General features: G+C 46.9%; 1 protein-coding gene across 1 annotated transcript in view; it reads left to right on the top strand.

The window, feature by feature from the left end:
* LOC147685381 (uncharacterized) overlaps window positions 1-19,438 on the top strand; it is a 354,664-nt gene that overhangs the window by 112,757 nt on the left and 222,469 nt on the right. The window lies entirely within an intron of this gene.

A 19,438-nucleotide genomic window follows, 5' to 3' on the forward strand; every position in this document is an offset into this window, starting at 1 on the left:
CTCCCTACTTCATGAGACAATATTCTAGTCAGACTTGTTTCGGGGATGCATTCGGTAGTAGGCCAAATACTTTTTTGTATGTTTTTGTTTGAAGGTTATCTAAAATGTTTGCATCTTTACCATTTAAAACGACACCTGCATTAACCACTGTTGGCAGTAGTTTGGCAGCTATAGCTGCCATTAGTGGCTTAAAAGATGGGCACTTAATTTTTTTTTCTCAAAGAGTATAGAATGCATAAATGAGGCCGTTTCCTTTCTTGTCAAGGTATTGTTTGTGAAATTGAACGTTCAGTCGATTGTCTATGTACAGTCCTAAATACATTGCAGTCTTCATATATGCTATGTTATGTTATGTTATTCACATTTATAACGCGCACAGCTGCCCGCGTCCTGGCGCATTAACAAGGTACACAAAACACAACACCGATAAAAAGCCAGAAAGGAGAAATAGCAGTAAACAAATGGAGAACTACACAAATAAAATAGTCTTGATGGCGCGTCTAAACTGGAGAAGATTATCAAGAGCCCGGATGTGAAGAGTAAGAGAATTCCACCATTTCGCCGCTAGCACGAAATGGTGGAATTCTCTTCCTCTATACGCTCATCATAATTAGTGCTCAGTTAGGAGTGGAAAGTAAGCTAATAGACAATTATCTTGGATAATGCTGATCGATAGAAGTTACATTGTCAGCGTAAGTTGGTTGTTTGCCTGCATTTGTCTGATCTATAAGGGTAAGCTATTCAGGAGATTGCTTCAAGCTGGCATCGGAGTCCAAAATATAATCTGGTGAAGTAATGCGTCCATCCTAGAAATGTGTGCAACCACAAATGGACATCTGTTTTTCATCTTCCCTAAGGCCGATAAAATGATTAACACTCCGTGTTGTAACAATAATACTGGTTATCAGTGCAATGTTCAGGAAATGTTCAGAAAAGTACTAATTATTGTCAATGAGTGTCCAGTTGATAAAGGTGTCGAAATCTTTGAATAATACAATGGTTGCTTCTGAATACTCGCTCATTTGGAGATCTGAACACCATCCTTTATTAAACATGTGAAAGTAAGGCGCCATGCACTCTGAGGATAAGACATCAGTAACCTTTCTGTTCTCAAAATATCTAGCTTCTCAGATAATGCACATGAGTACTTCTGTACATAAAGCATGCCTTGTCCCTAGAGAGACCTGAGACTTGCAATATTGTAACCTAAACACTTCAACAACCGTGTGTAGTATTGCTTTGGTCCATAAGGTAAAGCCTTGCCTTGATGCCTTGATGAACTTTAGTCTGGCTGGGGCCCTGCTATTCAGGAGCCTAGCTGCTTCCTCTCTAAATTGATTGCATGTACTTTAGGTACACTCCAGATTGGTAACTGGGTTACACTTGTGAGTCCCTAGTATATGGTACCTTATGTACCAAGGGCATAGGTACCGCAGAGGCCTACCAGGGGCTGAAGCATGTATTATGCTACCCCTGGGAAGCCTTCCAAAATGGCACCGCAGGTCTGCTACTGCAGCCTGGGTAAGGTGGTGCTTGCATCCCTTACTAAGATGTAGGTTACCTATATCTACCTTTAAATCACTGACACATATAAACCTATAAGTCACTCCTATGGCAGGCCTTCTCAATCCTGAAGGCAGAGTGCTTGGTTTTGTGTGAGAGAGTGCCCAAGCATGAGCTGAGCTCCTTTGCAGCTTTCAGAATCTATTCTCTTAGGCTGTTCTGTGATGCAGCCATATACTCTTAAGTGCATTATAACCTCGCGGTAAATGCTAACTTTGGAATGGCGATTCAGAAAAGGGGCTGAAATGCCAGAAACCGGTCCCCGGTAGCTTGTTTCCTTCCCAGTATAAGAATTGGCTTGGTAGTTTGGTTTGCCCTGTTCCCATCATGCACTGGGACAGGAACAGACTAATTTGCATGTAGCCAGGTTCTGAGCTGGGATGGTGCAGTGAGCTAAAAAACGGTGATGAATCAAGCCCTGATCTTTGGACTGGGTAAGAGTGGTCTGCTTAATTCAGACACTCTGTTCATCACCACCCCCTTTTCTGAATCATTTTGTCCACCATAAGCGTGGAAGAGTACACTCAGATGTGAGTCCCTTGCTCATTGCACCATCAGGATTCAAGCAAGCCGGGCCGACGACGGCTGAAATGCCAGAAACCGGTCCCCGGTAGCTTGTTTCCTTCCCAGTATAAGAATTGGCTTGGTAGTTTGGTTTGCCCTGTTCCCATCATGCACTGGGACAGGAACAGACTAATTTGCATGTAGCCAGGTTCTGAGCTGGGATGGTGCAGTGAGCTAAAAAACGGTGATGGATCAAGCCCTGATCTTTGGACTGGGTAAGAGTGATCTGCTTAATTCAGACACTCTGTTCATCACCACCCCCTTTTCTGAATCATTTTGTCCACCATAAGCGTGGAAGGGTATACTCAGATGTGAGTCCCTTGCTCATTGCACCATCAGGATTCAAGCAAGCCGGGCCAACGACGGCTGAAATGCCAGAAACCGGTCCCCGGTAGCTTGTTTCCTTCCCAGTATAAGAATTGGCTTGGTAGTTTGGTTTGCCCTGTTCCCATCATGCACTGGGACAGGAACAGACTAATTTGCATGTAGCCAGGTTCTGAGCTGGGATGGTGCAGTGAGCTAAAAAACTGTGATGGATCAAGCCCTGATCTTTGGACTGGGTAAGAGTGGTCTGCTTAATTCAGACACTCTGTTCATCACCACCCCCTTTTCTGAATCATTTTGTCCACCATAAGCGTGGAAGGGTATACTCAGATGTGAGTCCCTTGCTCATTGCACCATCAGGATTCAAGCAAGCCGGGCCGACGACGGCTGAAATGCCAGAAACCGGTCCCCGGTAGCTTGTTTCCTTCCCAGTATAAAAATTGGCTTGGTAGTTTGGTTTGCCCTGTTCCCATCATGCACTGGGACAGGAACAGACTAATTTGCATGTAGCCAGGTTCTGAGCTGGGATGGTGCAGTGAGCTAAAAAACGGTGATGGATCAAGCCCTGATCTTTGGACTGGGTAAGAGTGGTCTGCTTAATTCAGACACTCTGTTCATCACCACCCCCTTTTCTGAATCATTTTGTCCACCATAAGCGTGGAAGGGTATACTCAGATGTGAGTCCCTTGCTCATTGCACCATCAGGATTCAAGCAAGCCGGGCCGACGACGGCTGAAATGCCAGAAACCGGTCCCCGGTAGCTTGTTTCCTTCCCAGTATAAGAATTGGCTTGGTAGTTTTGTTTGCCCTGTTCCCATCATGCACTGGGACAGGAACAGACTAATTTGCATGTAGCCAGGTTCTGAGCTGGGAGCTGGGATGGTGCAGTGAGCTAAAAAAACGGTGACATGTACACACTTACCTGACCGGTAATCGTTTAAAAGAGCACAAGCATCACAAAATGGATGCTGCAGCCGCAGACTCGAGTATGAACTCCTGCTGCTGGGCATAACTCCGTCAGGGGAGGCCTGGACAATAGGTTTCCTGTCACCTCCACAGACAGACTTTAGTGTATTGGGGCTAGGTGGGTGCATTCAGTGAATGCTTTTCAGACAGTGCTGGGGGCACACTTGGTCTCCCTGTGCATACCCCAGTTCAAACTGGTTGCAGGGGCACTCAGCCCCTGCTCTGGCGCGAAACTGTACAAAGGGTAAGGGGTGTAACCACCCCGACCCTGGGTCCACCCATAGGTGGGACCCTAGAGTAATTCGAACCCCTAAACTTAGTATAAGTATAGAAACCCAGTCCTTAGGACTTTAGATTATACCTGGACAAAACTCTGCAACATATATCCTGGAACTTCAACATTCTGTTTCGACTAGAAGATGGAATAATCTACCTTGAGGTCAAGGAGTGACTCCCCTGTTAAAACAGGCACCAAAGAAGCATCTTGCCGGTCTGCATTTCCAAGGCTCCTGCCAGATCCCGAAGGATTTGCGACACAGTACCCAGACTTCCAAACTTCTTCAAGGCCGACACAAGATCACAGCAAAGCTGAGACCCGCAGCCCTCACGAGTGATGTGGAACCGGAACTCCTGGACACCGTGCACATTTGCTAGTGCAACTACTTCCCTAGCTTTCCCGAAGTTGTGCATTGGGCTACTCGTAGACCAAGCCCTGAGCACCATCTGCACCAAAGATTGTGGGCCTACACTCCACGAGTGTTCCGTGGGCCAGCTTCTAGCATTTCTGGTCGAGGCCCCTTCGCGATCCCTGGTCCGTCGACTGGTGGGTCCCCACAAAGGAAACACTTTTGTTTCTGGGGCTTCCCTGGTTGCTCCAGAGATGCCCTGACTCCCCTCCAAAGGGTGAGTCCCTCAGACCTTACTGGTCTGCTCCGAAGCCAATCTTTGCTTTCTGCGTGGGTTGCTTTGCCAAGGCTTGTTGCGTCCAATCCGGATACCGACACCGCAGCACGTGACATCCGTTGTGGGACAGCTCAAATCCAGCTCCTGGTTATCGTTGACGCCTCCTGGTCCTTGTGGCTGAAGAGTCAAGCTTCACCTTCTGCACCTGAAATCACCCTACATTGGTGGGCATCTGCTCATTACCTTCCTGGTCACTGGCTAGTGTCCCAGACTCTGTCCCCTCTGCTTTCAGGTTCTTCAGATCTCCGAACTTCCCTTGGATCCATCCGGACACTTTCCACTTGATCGCCTGCAGCACTTTTTCGCAGCTCGCCATAGATAACGACGATGAAACCCGACACAAAAAGACACCAATGCACCTGGCTTCCCTGGGTGAGGTAACACGAGTACTTTGGTGCTCCCGTGGGTCTTGACTCTCGAACTGTCTAGTTTTAAAGGGGTTTGCTCCAAGTCATCGCCACTTTCTGCACTGCACACGTCCCCCCATGGGTCTCCTGCGTTACTACCTTGGGTGGTTCCTGGTTGCCCTAGCGGTTCTACGGGCCCTAGGCCTTGTCTCTATGTCTGTCGTGGTTCTTATACCACTTACTTAGTATGGTTTGTGACGCCCCTAGAGATAATCATATATTGTGCTAACTTACTGTGTGCTAAATAAGTTTACTGTATGTACTTTTCCCTCTAGCCTCATAAAGAGACTAGAGGGATGTGTTTAGATTAAATACCTACATTTATATATATATACCTGTTGTGGTTCTCCTTTCATTTGGTCATTCATGAGATTATAGACTGCTAAAACAAGCTGCTTTACATTCCTTCAAGACTTAGCCTGAAGACTGCTCTCCACAGCTACCACCAGGCTAGCTTTCTATACAGGTTGTCTTTAAACCTACATCAATAAGGGTCGTTTGGACTGGTGCAAGGTGCCCACTAGAATAGTGGACAGCATATGCCAGGCCAACTTCTCACAGAAGGTCATCCATACTTCAAGACGGTCTCTCCCTTCCTCCCAGGTTTCATTATTGCTTAGGGAACTTTGCAAAAATGTGTTCTGTATGTGTACAAGCTCTCCCACTTTGAAGGGGCTATGTTGTCAGCTGGAAGTTGAACTCCACATTAGTGTCCTAAAGCTGACAGCAATCCTCCGCCTTCTACAACCCTCACTGCATTTCTTAGAGTGATTATGAGACCCGACGATGAGCCTCCACATCTGAAGCCAGTCCTTTTCTAGCATTGTGCCTTCCAATGCTGAATACTCATTTCCGATCATTTGTTAAGCTCTGTGCTGAAAGCTTACCTTTGAATCTAGGCATCCTCTGAAGCATCCCAAGGACAGACCCTAAAAATCAACATGTTTGATCTTTTCTTTAGGTTTGTTCGTTTGCCCATCTGCTTTACAAGTTCAGAAATATAAGGTCTGCTCTGGCCATGTAGTGACTTGGATGCTAATGAGACATATCTGCTTCACAAATTAGGAAAACTCTCCCTGACTCCATATACAAAGTTCAAATCAATTTGTGTCTTTGTTAAACTCTTTCGGAATAAGCTTATACTGTCACAGAGTTTGGAAAAAGAAGTAAAATAATGAATACATTCGCCATCAATGCGACTACTCAAAGCTTTTAATGTGCTGTGCATTGAATTACAGAGTCTCATTTGAAGGTGCAAAGTTGAGAGAGTGTGCTTTTACCACCAAAGCAGTTGAGCACATTTACTATGCTATTCATTACGGCATTGGAAGTGTCGTGCAAATTAAGTTACTGCATGTTTATTGAAACACCACATGTGAGGGGACATTGCTTAGTGTATGTGTAGAGAGTGAGGGGCTTCTAATTTCACTTATTGATCAGGTTTGGTGTGATCACGAGGAGCCTGGTGTATTCACCTAAAACCTCCTGCTCAGATTGTTAGAGGGATCAAGTGTTGTCGAATACAAGAGGTGATATGTTACTGATTATTTTGAATATTTGAATTGGTTGGAAGATTGTAATAGAGATAGTGACGTTTAATGCTGTCTAGGTTTCATAAAAATGTTTTCAATTGGTTGGCTGTTTTCGTAGTTGAAAATAATAACTGGCGTGGCCAGCCAAGATGGCCTTGTGGAAGTAATCCACGAAGGCTGCGCTACCACTCACAGGAAAGTTCAGGCAAAACGACTCCAAACACAGCAATCTGACTGGGTTAGGACAACCAAACATGCAGAGAGGTTGAAGACTTACCAGGGGCGGACATCCAGCCCGATTATGAGCCGGATGAGAGCAGATTCTAGAGAGGATGGCGAAAGGCAAGATGGTGCCGCTGGCCTCTCACACCAGTCTCCCAAGCTGAGTGGCTTGAGACACCTGTCGTGCCATACCTGCCTCCCTACCTGCAGTGAGAGAGCGAGCTCGCTTACCAACGACAAGAGGGGGACAACAAAGAGACTCACTGGTGAGTGGCGCATATGAGTATGGTCGGCCTACAGCCTGCTAGCATCCACAGCCAGGCACCCAGCAGCGACCGGGGGGGGGGGGGCGGGAACAGTGTAATTAGGCGCTGTGACCGACGGGGACACGGGTCTGTATGACCTGGTTGGGTCCCTGCACCAGGAAGGAGTAACGGAGATACTGGAAGCCGCGGCCTGTCTGACCTCCCAATGGTGGCTTAGCAACCGGAAAAGAAATAGTGAGGAGACAGGGTGCGGTGTCCGGCAACACAAAGCATGGGGCTCAAAGGCGAATGTCCACTGGAGAACTCTGAGGGCCCCAGCGATCTGGCTTCATCCTTGGGTCACGTAGGGGAGAAGCAGCAGAGAATCTGATGCCTGACCTCAAAATGGCGGCCTCAAGAATCCAGACGAGGTCGGCATGCTGCCTCTGTACATAGGCTGAGCACTCCTTATGGCTACTTCCTCCCTTGCGAGACCAATACTCCACAAGCTAAGCACCCTGCTTTGAAGGAGCTTAGGGTTCAGCCCAGTGTTGCCTGCACTCCATGACGAAGGTGATTCCTGGGGAGTAGGTGCCAAGTTCTTAGCAAGGCAGGCAGGGCACAGGGGCTTGGACCAGGGTATATGTTGCTGGTGCCCTTTACAGCTACCTGATACTTCCCCCATGGCCAATAATTGAGCATATGGACTATGACCAGGTTAATGCATGCCTGAAACGAGGACACCGATATAAGCACTACCTAGCCACACCGATGAACCTCTATTGAGGGGGGCTACTTTCGGTAACAAAGATCCACTGTAAGTGATAGCCTCCTCATGTGCGCTGCCTCTATCGCTTTCAAAGGCTAAAATTCCTCGAACTGGAGAACACTGGCCATTGTGAACGCTGCCGAACAATTCACACACCGCCACCTTTATGCTGCCAAAAAAACAGCAGAGTAATAGAGTTTCTAACTATTTTGCCACGCGGAGGCACAGGGTGGCAGACCGACCACAGACATAGATGACATGTCCCTCATGAAAGAGGATCTCCTCACTGTACTGCAAGAGTTATATAAATAGCTCAGTGAGGAGCTCAAAGCTGCTATGGCCTCTTCGCTAGACACTAAGGTCAGACCTGTATGGTAAATTGACTTCTCTTTGGCAAGTGAACTCTGATGGGTACAAGGTTACTAGATCAGAAAACCAAAACATTTGAATTAGAACAACACACTGATCAAATAAGAGACCTCACACAACCCCTCTGCCCCAGATACTAGCATCTCTCCAGAAGAATGAAGACCTGGAGAGTAGGTCCAGACAAGATAACACAAGAATAAAGAACTAGGAGGAAGGGGCAGAGGGGTCAGATCTAGAGACCTTCCTCATTGCTCTTTACTTAGAAGTGCTTGGGAGTGTGCAGATGAAGGTTAAATTAGAGATACTTTACAGGGTTGGGGAACCAACGGCAGTGGGGTGTATTAGCTGAATTACATTCCTACAATGTGAAATAGGCCATCAAACCGGCCGCTCTAAAGCTAGATGCCATAATATTGCAAGGGGCCATGTGCTCGCTCTACCAATATGCAGCTCCAGCGACCCAAGCCCGTTGCCAACTATTTAGTCCAGCTGCAGACAAACTAAGACACGAGCACATCAAAAACCTATGGACTGACCCTTTTTGCCTAACCTTTGATTTTTTGAACAAAAAAGCACATCATGTCACAGACTTTGAGGAGGCCATAGCTCACTTAGAGATACCCAACTCTGAAGTGCATCACTCTGAAGAGGAACCAGGGGCCAGATGTAGGTAAGTAACATTTACCGAATCTTAATTACCGAAAATTACCGAATTTTACCGATTCGGTAATTAAGATTCGGTAAATGTGAGGGGTTGGTATGTAGGGAATCCAGATGTTCCCTTTTACCGAATCGGTAAAATTCGGTATTTACCGATTCGGTAAATACCGAATCGGTAAAGCCTATTGATTTCTATGGGCTTTAAAGCCCATAGGAATCAATAGGCTTTACCGATTCGGTATTTACCGAATCGGTAAATACCGAATTTCACAAGGGTGCAGGGGGTGTCACTTTGACACCCTCTAGCACCCCCAAAAAAGGTTCGGGGGCCATGTGGCAGGCAGACCTGCCCTAAGGGCAGGTCTGCCTGTCATATGGCACAGGTGTGCATGCACACATGTGCATGCACACCAGAATCGTTATTTTACCATCAAATAGTATTTGATGGTAAAATACCGATTCTGTAATGCTTGTGGGACTCAGAAGAGTCCCACCTACATATCAATTTTACCGAATCGGAAAAAATACCGATTCGGTATTTTACAGAATCGGTAAATTTACCGATCGGTAAATTTACCGATTCTGTAAAATACAGGGCCCTACATCTCAAATTGGATTTACCGGTCGGTAATGGCCGAATTCGGCCGTTACCGACCGGTAAATGCCTACCTTCATCTGGCCCCAGGCTCCTTAAAGAACCGTACCAATTTACCCCAGGATGAAGATCTATGGCTTTCACAGCACTGTCCACAACATCAGAGGGAACGTTAAGCAATGCCGGCTTCACAAACAAACAACCAATACATACACCAGGACACATTCCAATTAACATGTCACCAACTCTTACCACAAGTTAGAGCACCTCTACATAATACAATCCACAACGTAATCACCTCTATCTCACGGTCTGCAAAATGATCAGTAATGGTTTATTGCTACGGCTTAGGCGGACAAGCAGTGGCTCCATCCCAGAGTGCCCTACACGCCATTATAGACCTTTAACTGAGTAAGTAACTCTGAGTCCATGGTCTCCCTTTTAGCTAACAAAAAAGACTTGGGACCTGTTGTCCTGGTAGCTTATATATTGGGATTTTTGCAGTTTTATTTTCAGGTACATGGTTGGCGCTCTACTGCACAGACAATGTGTGACGTCGCATGCCGCAGTGGAATTGCAGGGCTTTTGCGGGAGCTGGGAGGAGGGTGGGACGTCTGACATTTTGGCGATTACCACACTCTCCTGGAACATTAGGGGCCTGATTTGTCCAGCGAAACAACATAAAATATGGAAATACCTGCGCAACCAGCATTATGACGTTGCGGCATTGCAGGAGACCCACCTCAAAACAGCAGAGAATGACAGATTAAAACACAAGTCAGACCACTTGAAGTCTAAGTCCTCAGCATCCATGAAATACAATGGCGTGGCGCTATTATTCTACTTCTCCCTAAGATTTCAGCTTGAGGGATATAAGACAGATAAGGAGGGGAAGATCGACTTGGTGAAAGATCGTATCCAAGGGAAATTATGCACAATTGCGGCGGCATGTGCACCGAACACTAACAAGATAGTTTTTTTTAAACTCTGTTACCGCTATTGGGAGGATTAGCAGAACGTGAAATAATCATGAAGGTAGAATGTAACCTTACATGGCACTCAAGTATAGCCAGTACACAGCCATATATATCACCCACAAGTAGGTTTACGAAAGCGCTAAAACAGGCAATACAGGATCTTGGTCTAATAGATGCTTGGAGGACATTCTACCTTAATACCAGAGACTACACCTTCCTTTCACACCTACAATTTACATAATCTCACCTAGACTATATATTCCCTAGCCTGGCTCTGGCCCATGACCTGAGAGAGTTGACAATTCATCCTATCACAATGTCTGACGCACTGATCTCCGTATCCCTTAACTGGGGTAATCACCACCAAAACAGTCGCTGGCTCTTCCCTAGCTCCCTGGTACATGATAGATTGTTCCGTGATGACTTACTGAAGGCCATCAGAGAATTTTTAACTAGTCCACCTCCAAGACACCACACCCTCCAATAACTGGGGCACATTTAAGGCAGTACTAAGAGGTAAATGTGTGCCATTTGTCTCCACACTAAATAAACAGAGGAAGAAAGAACGACTGGCCTCGGAGGGCGAATTGAAAAGCTTAGAGCAGTCTCACATGAGCACTCCAACACTGACTCTCCAACGAAAAGATACTGCACTGAGGGGGAAACTCAATGCAGTTTACACCAGAAGGGCGGAGTTAATGCTCCTATATCTGAAGCAAACTTCCTATGTACACGGCAACAAGGTAGGGACACACTTAGTGAGGCAACTTCAGGTAAGGAGGGAAAAGGAATATATTAGTGGAAATACTTCAATATTCGGGGGAACTAGAAACCTCAGATGTAGAGAAAGCATGTGTGTTTGACACATTCTATGAAACTTTGTATAAAGCTGACCAAACTAATACCTATTCCCAGTTTCACCTTCTCACTGCGATTGATCTCCCAAAGGTGACACCTACTCCAAAATGAGCAATTTAGATAGCCAATTAATGAGGAGGAAGTGTGGAAGGCTATTGGAGCCTTTAACTTCATAAATCCCCTGGACCAGATGGGCTCACAGCTTAATTCTATAAGACCTTTAGGTCCAATCTAATCCACCACCTGACCTCTCTTTTTAGCCATATCATAAGAGGGCAGGCCAGTCGCACCCACCGTGAGTGAGGCCCATGTCACATTCATACCAAAACCAGGGAAAAATGTCCACTCCTGTGGTGTATGTATAGGCCCCCTGCACTACTTATTCTGGGTGCTAAACTCTATTAGCACCTTGGCTGCTTTGGCTTTTCCCCTCCTGTGCTGTCATTTTATGACAACCATTGTTCATGACGAGCTCAGCTCGTCATAAGCACAGCTCCACTGTGCCTCATGACGAGCTGAGCTCGTCATGAGCATCGAAGGGGTTAAAGAATTCTGGCCTCAAAATTGGAGGACATAAATGGCAGAGTTAATCCACCCGGACCAGTTGGGCTTCATTAGAAAAGGCAGACAGGCGCATGATAACAGTGTAAGGGTGATCCATCTGATCGAGAAAGCTACTTAAAAACACATACCAGCAGAAATGCTAGGTTTAGATGCAGAGAAGGCGTTTAATTGGGTGGATTGGTCCTTATTTCACCATTAAAGCGATTTGGCTTCTGTGATGCCTTTATAGCAATGATTCAAGCCAACTATGTCATACCCCGATACTGAGTTTTAGTCAACGGTGTCAACTCAGTCATCTCACCTGGGACAGGGGACAAGACTGGGATTTCCTCTCTCTCTGCTCCTTTGTGCTCTAAGTATAGAGCCCCTAGCAGCAAAGCGCTAGAGCTATGCTGACTACCGGTGCCAGCACGTTTGGATCGGTGGAACATACATTATTTGCTGATATTGTTTTATTAACACTTACCTCACCTCAGCTCCCTGATGGCCTTGCAGGAGCATCTATGACTTTTTGAGGGTACAGCAGGCTTACATATCAACCTGACTAAATCTTTTCTACTTACCCTGACACCGACATGGGGACGTTAGTGGACTTTCGCACATTTTATTTGACAGAATGAACAAGCTCGTTTATCCTTAAAATTGCTTAGGCGGCCGTCGGGGTCTTGCCCTCCCAGACTTCCACCTTTACAATGAAGAAGCTCAGTTACGAGTAATCGCCGAGTGGTCACTGCATGAGTCAGACAAAGATTGGCTGCACATGGACAAGGCAATAGTAGGGAGAGTCATTTGGGGCGCACTATTGAAACCAAAAACAGACCGACCCTAAACTGCTTCCTTAAGGACAGGGCACGAGTCCTAAAAAGAGAAGTGGGGGGACGCTGTCACCGGAAGTGACGTCACAACAGGATGGCCTGAGAGTGAAGTCCAGCGTCCCCCTGGTAAAATAAGTGGGGGGACGCAGTCCACCATGCTTGGAGCCATTTGGTCACCCAGCTCATTTGCACCCTGCCCTCTCTGCACTTCAGATGAGACACTGCTGCTGCTAGGGGAGGGGGGGGGGGTGTCTGGGGGTCGGTGGTTCCCTCAGCTGAAACATCATGGGCGCTCGGGACTGAGGACCCAGGGGGCCGTACATAAGTTGGTACCTATGTCTAAAGAGCTGCTTCGGTGCGCTTTGTCCGGCTGCCTCGGAGTGACAGCGAGTGCCGTGAGGAATCGAAACTAACAAGTAGGTCTTGTAACGCATAAGGGTAAACTCGCGGGCTGAAACGCCTTGCGTCAGAGGAAACGAAACCGGGAGATGGCCCAGGGGAGTGTATTGAGGTAATGGTGGAAGCGGTTTTGATTTAGCAGGGTGGACGGCGTCCACCCTGAAAAACCCTCTGAAATAAGTGGGGGGATGCCGTCCACCCGCGTGGTACCCCGACTCGTGCCCTGCTTAAGGACCCCCACAGGAACAACCCTTAAGACATGATATGAAGTGACTAAGCTAGCCGCCTGGACGACTTTCCCTTCCCCATTTACCCCAATTAATTTTAATCTGGCGTTTTCTCCGGCCGCTCAGCCAGGCCCATTTGACGCTTGGAAGTATAGGGGGCTGCCACACCCTATATGATCGTTTCAATAACCGAGATATACTGACCTTTTGAACACTTTAAATGTGACGTTCAGCTTCCAAGTTCAGAACACTTCTGCTATCTACAGCTGATACACTGAGCACTGCACCCTGAGGTCTGTGAAGCAGCCACTAGAGAGCTCATACCAACAGAATGCTTCACGAGAGGCTCTGGCACCTCCCAGAGCTCCACTTCCTATCTATACTCCTACTAGTTTGCACAGTGCACTCCCCACAGCCACGCCATTCCACTTCCTGGGAACACACACTAGGACAGTAAATCACTGAAGGAAAGTGAAAGACACTTTGGAAAGAAATACCAAATAATAGCCCCTCATTAGGCATTTAGGAGGCTCACTATAACGTATGATATAATTGGTACTTGAATCCCACAAAACTGAAAAAAGTCTTTCCTAATACTTCAGACCTGCTGGAGGGATTGTGATCTATTGAGAGAGTTTCATCACATCTGGTGGGACTGCCCAACAATTTGACCCCTCTGGTCAGACATTATAGCACAAATTTAAGGAGGTTTTGGGCTACCTAATTCCAGATACCCTTGAGTCCGTACTTTTTCGGACGCTTACGTGATGATTGTCTGAAATATCTAGCTAAAAGTGACAAAGCCGTGATGTGGTCGTGTTTGGGAGCAATGAAAATGGCAATAGCTGAAGCATGGAAGAAGAGGGAGGCACCAGCCTTGGCACAATGGCATGCACTATTATGGCAGGCATTCACAATCGAAAAGATGGCAGGCATATTCGGAGACAATTTCATAAAACTTTGAATATTTCTGAGGTCCCTTAGTCAGCTGTCTCTCAGGGGTCTTCCGTTGGTAGCCTGCGCCTCACATATATGAGCACTGCATTTATTCCAATTTTGAAACCCGGCACTACTCGAATTATGACTGCCTGTAAAGTGAGCGATACACATTCATGTCATCTGAGTTTTCTTTTATCTTTTTGTTTATACCGCTCATCGCTCAAGTTAGAGAGGGGAGGGATAACGGAAAAGGGGAGATTTACAGTTGTGGGAGGGACGAATGGTGTCTCTCAGCTGGCTGAGTTGTGACACTGTTCCAAGTCGCCACCTAAGGTCAGCCTCCCAACGAAGGATGGTAGTCCCCCGCTTCCGGCGAACCAGATTGGGCGGGCAATCTTTTTCGGTCAAAGCCGCCACCCTCTGGAATTCCCTCCCATTCACTCTCAGGGACACCAGAGACCTTGGTTGCTTTAAGAATCTCCTTAAGACCCATCTTTTTAACATAGCCTACTAAAGCTGCTTTGTTCTGCTGTTCAGTTCTCGACTTCTCTGTGGTTATGCTTCGCGCCAGGATACTCTTGAGTAGTTGTGCGCGCAATAAATATCCATATAACATAACATATAACACTAGAGGTAAGCCCCCACCCCTCCCGTTATTCATGTTCACCAGACTTCCGCCCCCTCCCGCTGTCCGAATACTCTTTGATTTGTTCCGCCCCCTCCCCACTCGGCCGTGAGGTGCTCAAACCCCCCGCGCACACCACTATTTATTAAAAGGCTGAACAAAGTCAGCCTAAAGCATTGGCAAAGCTAAACGGCGGGACCTGTTAGCTTTGCCAATGCCTGTCTTCTGAAAGTAACCTGCCATAGATGTTCCCAGGTCTGCCCTGCCATGCTCTGCACGTGCAGCTGGAGCAGAATATTAATTCTTGGCAGGAATGGGGGAAACACGATGCGTTTCAATCGTAGTTGGCGCCTTGGCATTAAGATCTAAGTATATTCCAGCTCTCGTCTACTGTGGGCTCTGCCAGTGTAGGGCCACACCCGTGTGTGACGAAAGACATGTCTCACTAATTGAACATAGCCAGGATGCATTAGCCTTCAGCCCTGTGCTGCCCAAGGCTATGTGGCAATCAGCGAGGGTGTCAGACGCGGTCTCAGAATACACCTCTTTTGGGGAGGAGAAAGATAGAAGCGCGAATCAGTGTGCACGTGACTGGCAACTTATGTGACACCAGTCACATGCTGTAAACAAATGCGCTGCACACGCTTCAGTGAGCACTGACGCATGCAGAGTATATCTGATCACATCAGCTTCTTTCTAGTTACAAACGCTGGCTCTAAGCTACTGTGTGAACCCTCGCTCCGTGACCATGAGCTCACTTCAACTCCCTCCCAGCGCTGGCAATGGGGCAGAATCCGACGCAGTCGGGTTAGCCAGTATCACTGAGGCCATCATTCAGGGATGACTTGCCTCACCCAGCCAGCAGTGTGAAAATATAGCTCTACACCCTTTTCGATCTCATCCAGCAGTCTTCTCTGCGAACAGCAGGCATATTTCTTTCCAAAGCACGTTTTCCAGCAGGCATATCTCATTCTAAAAATCACATTCGTTCTGAGCGCACACAAGGCTATCGATGTACTGAACTGCATGCTTCTGAATTATGAAGTGATTGATGTGCAGAACTGCACGTTTGTGAGGAATCGGAGCATGTGATGCTTTGGATCTGTGGGTACACAGTGCAAATGATGTGCAGGCCTGCATGCATTCAGCAAACACTAGCCACAGGGTGTTAGTGAATCGCTCTGAAGACCTGTCCCAGCTCTCCTGCTGTGCGACTACCGTATCTGTAATTCGTATGTAGTCGAAGCCTGTTACCTGGCGAGAGAAGTAAAGAGAAGTTCTAGACGTTCCCTAATGGCGCATGACTCTGGCCTAGTCTTACAGGCCTTTTAACAAGTGCATAATAGGCTAGTTGAGGACCTCTGTGTGGGCCAGTGGTTCTCCAGGTAGAGCTAGCTAGAAAATAGAAACTACAAACCTGGGACAGGCTTCTAATTTCAAGTAAACTGGTGCCAGCAAAAACACATGTAGCAAGCTCATGGGTTCGGCAAACACGGCTTCCTTTTCTAAACTCTCACCCAGGCAGACAGGCACACTATGCAGTCCCTGTGCATTTCAGAAAGGAGTTGCCTGGAATTCAAACATGAAAATCCAGGTGTTGCAGGCATCCATCCATGCTTCCCATTACCTTCTATTCTCAATCTGTGGAATGGCAAACTTCCTCATCCGAAACCACTCGCTGTGTTAACAAGCATTGGCATAGCTAATAGTTCTCGCCTTTGGGACCTTATAAGTGTTTAGCCATGCAACACTTGATACTGTTGCACCAAGGATATTGTGCTAGATAACTAAACACTTATAAGGTCCCAAAGGTGAGTCCTATTGGCTATGCCAATGCCTGTTTTAATTGTATATCCCATTCTACTGATTTGAGTTTTGTCATTTTGGTGTCCAATAATTTCTTAAATTTGATGTGGGATTTTTCTTGTGTTGTATTTTCACTTTATTTTAGTATTGTTTAAGTGCTGCATAAATATTCACATTGTATCTAAGTTGAGCCTGACTGCTTTTGTACAATTCTACTAGCACAGGTTAATTTAGTGACTTTTTTGGTTCACCTTGGCAATGATAGTGGTCATTGCTTGAGTACACCACCCTCGCCTCCCGCAACAACTCCAATATAAGTACTCTCTCTCTCTTTTTGTGTGTGTGTGTGTGTGTGTGTGTGTGTGTATATATATATACACAGAGAGAGAGAGAGAGAGTACTTCTATGAGAGTTGGTGCGGGAGGCAAGGGTGGTGTACTCAAGCAACGATCAATATATATATATATATATATATATATATATATATATATATATAATGACGTCACTGGCACGAACTGTGGCAGTTTCCTGCCACACAAACTTACCTTCAACGCGATTTGAATGGTCCAAAAGTCCGCCTTGGAGCCCAGGGAAACAAGTTGGTGGTGACGAGGTTATCCAAACCTCATGTTGGGCTGCCTGGATCGCCAGTGTAGTCCCCGCCGCAAGTACCCCCTGGAATCCGAGGCTGAGGCAGTATGGGGGAGCTGAGGAGGACATTTGATGAACTGCAAAGCTGAGGAAATCAAACCGTCACACTTTGGTTTTTTTTCGTCTTTTCTTTGGGCACACTTTGCTGAAACTCTGCTACAAGCACATGGGATTTCGTCATCGATCCCTCCCCCAGAGCAACACCCCCTAGGACCTACCACATAGGACTCTGGGACTTGTAGTTTCCTTCAACGCACGGGACGCTGCACAGGTGTGCTACATATTGAAGGGGGCCGTGCGGACTCATTACAACGAGTTCATATGAGGCAGTGTTCACCAGCAGAGTGCATCCCTTCTGTGGAGGCTTTGGGCGCTGACGACGGCCATTACCAGCTAGAAATGCATCCGCCACTTTGTTCATTAAAGAGCCTCCAAATGTTCCCCTGGGTCTCTGCTCTTCTTTGCTGGGAGGAGTTCTGTGGCAATCTATTATGCGTCAGCCAGAGACGCATTACAGGGATCCCTGCTTCGTTTGGGCTTGGACGTCACTGGCAGGAACTGTGGCAGTTTCCTGCCACAAAAACGTACCTTCAACGCGATTTGAATGGTCCAAAAGTCCTCCTTGGAGCCCGGGGAAACAAGTTGGTGGTGACGAGGTTATCCAAACCTCGTATTGGGCTGCCTGGATTGCCAGTGTAGTCCCCGCCTCAAGTACCCCCTGGATTCCGAGGCTGAGGCAGTATGGGGAAGCTGAGGAAGACATTTGATGAACTGCAAAGCTGAGGAAATCAAACCGTCACACTTTGTTTTTTTTTCGTCTTTTCTTTGGGCACACTTTGCTGAAACTCTGCTACAAGCACATGGGATTTCGTCATCGATCCCTCCCCCCGAGCAACACCCCCTAGGACCTACCACATAGGACTCTGGGACTTGTAGTTTCCTTCAACGCACGGGACGCTGCACAGGTGTGCTACATCTTGAAGGGGGCGGTGCGGACTCATTACAACAAGTTCTTATGAGGTGGTGTTCACCAGCAGAGTGTATCCCTTCTGTGGAGGCTTTGGGCGCTGACGACGGCCAATACTGGCTAGAAATGCATCCACCACTTTGTTCATTAAAGAGCCTCCAAATGTTGCCCTGGGTCTCTGCTCTTCTTTGCTGGGAGGAGTTCTGTGGCGATATATATATATATATATATATATATATATATATATATATATATATCCAGCAAGTGAGAAACACTGCATGCTGGGAAATGCAGTCCACCTGTGGAGGCAGAGATGACTCCGTGCCACAAATTCCAGGTAGCCTACACCACTTTAGTGCATAGGAACTGATAAAGGACTTAAAATAGGACTACGAGTAACAGAGGCAATTTTAAACAGAAGGCCATTTGAAAAAGGAACCCTCCGAAACGCGTCATGCCCAATGTTTTTAATGAATAAATAATGGTGCTTCATGAGCCCCGCTGTGTCGGCTCGTTCTTCTTCAGCTGAGGAGGAAGCCTTGGGAATATTAGCGTGTCTAACCAACACGCGAGGATGGCCCTCCCACAAGTGTTACGGGAGTCGCTAGTATGGAAGGAGACTCCCCGACCGCCCCGCATGAAGCCTGAAAAAGAGAACAAGCTGCAACCTGAAGCCCATACTTGCATGGGGATATGCTCCTACTTCATGGGTGTTCCTGATTCTGCGACGGGCCGACTTGCGAGGCAGGGAGTGTGGGACGTGAAGAAAAACACCAACGAAGCCCAGAACAATTGCTGCAGTCCTTACCTGAAAATGTGGCATGTCAGCTGCTCAATGGAGAGAAAAGGAAATGCTGACAAACTGAACCACCGCCAGCAAGTGAGAAACACTGCATGCTGGGAAATGCAGTCCACCTGTGGAGGCAGAGATGACTCAGTGCCACAAATTCCAGGTAGCCTACACTACTTTAGTGCATATGAACTGATAAAGGACTTAAAATGGGGACTACGAGTAACAGAGGCAATTTTAAACAGAAGGGCATTTGAAAAAGGAACCCTCCGAAACGCGTCATACCCAATGTTTTTAATGGATAAATATTGGTGCTTCATGAGTCCCGCTGTGTCTCCTCGTTCTTCTTCAGCTGAGGAGGAAGCCTTGGGAATACATATATATACATACACACATATGTATAAGGCGGAGTGTAATAATCAAGTGGTACATGATGCCCCTCCCTCAATAATGATAATCGAAAGCATATTATACTCAGCATATATGGCTCATGTGTACTTGTTTTGAATCCATTTTGTAACCATAACCAGGATGCCAGGGATTGCATTTCTGGTAAAATTGCAATGAAGAGATCTAGGGCCAGATGTAGGGTGCCCAATACCGGTCGGTAATGGCCGAAATTAACGAACTTCGTCCGTACC

The sequence above is a fragment of the Lissotriton vulgaris genome, chromosome 10, assembly GCF_964263255.1.
Source record: "Lissotriton vulgaris chromosome 10, aLisVul1.2, whole genome shotgun sequence".
In the NCBI taxonomy this organism is placed as follows: domain Eukaryota; kingdom Metazoa; phylum Chordata; class Amphibia; order Caudata; family Salamandridae; genus Lissotriton; species Lissotriton vulgaris.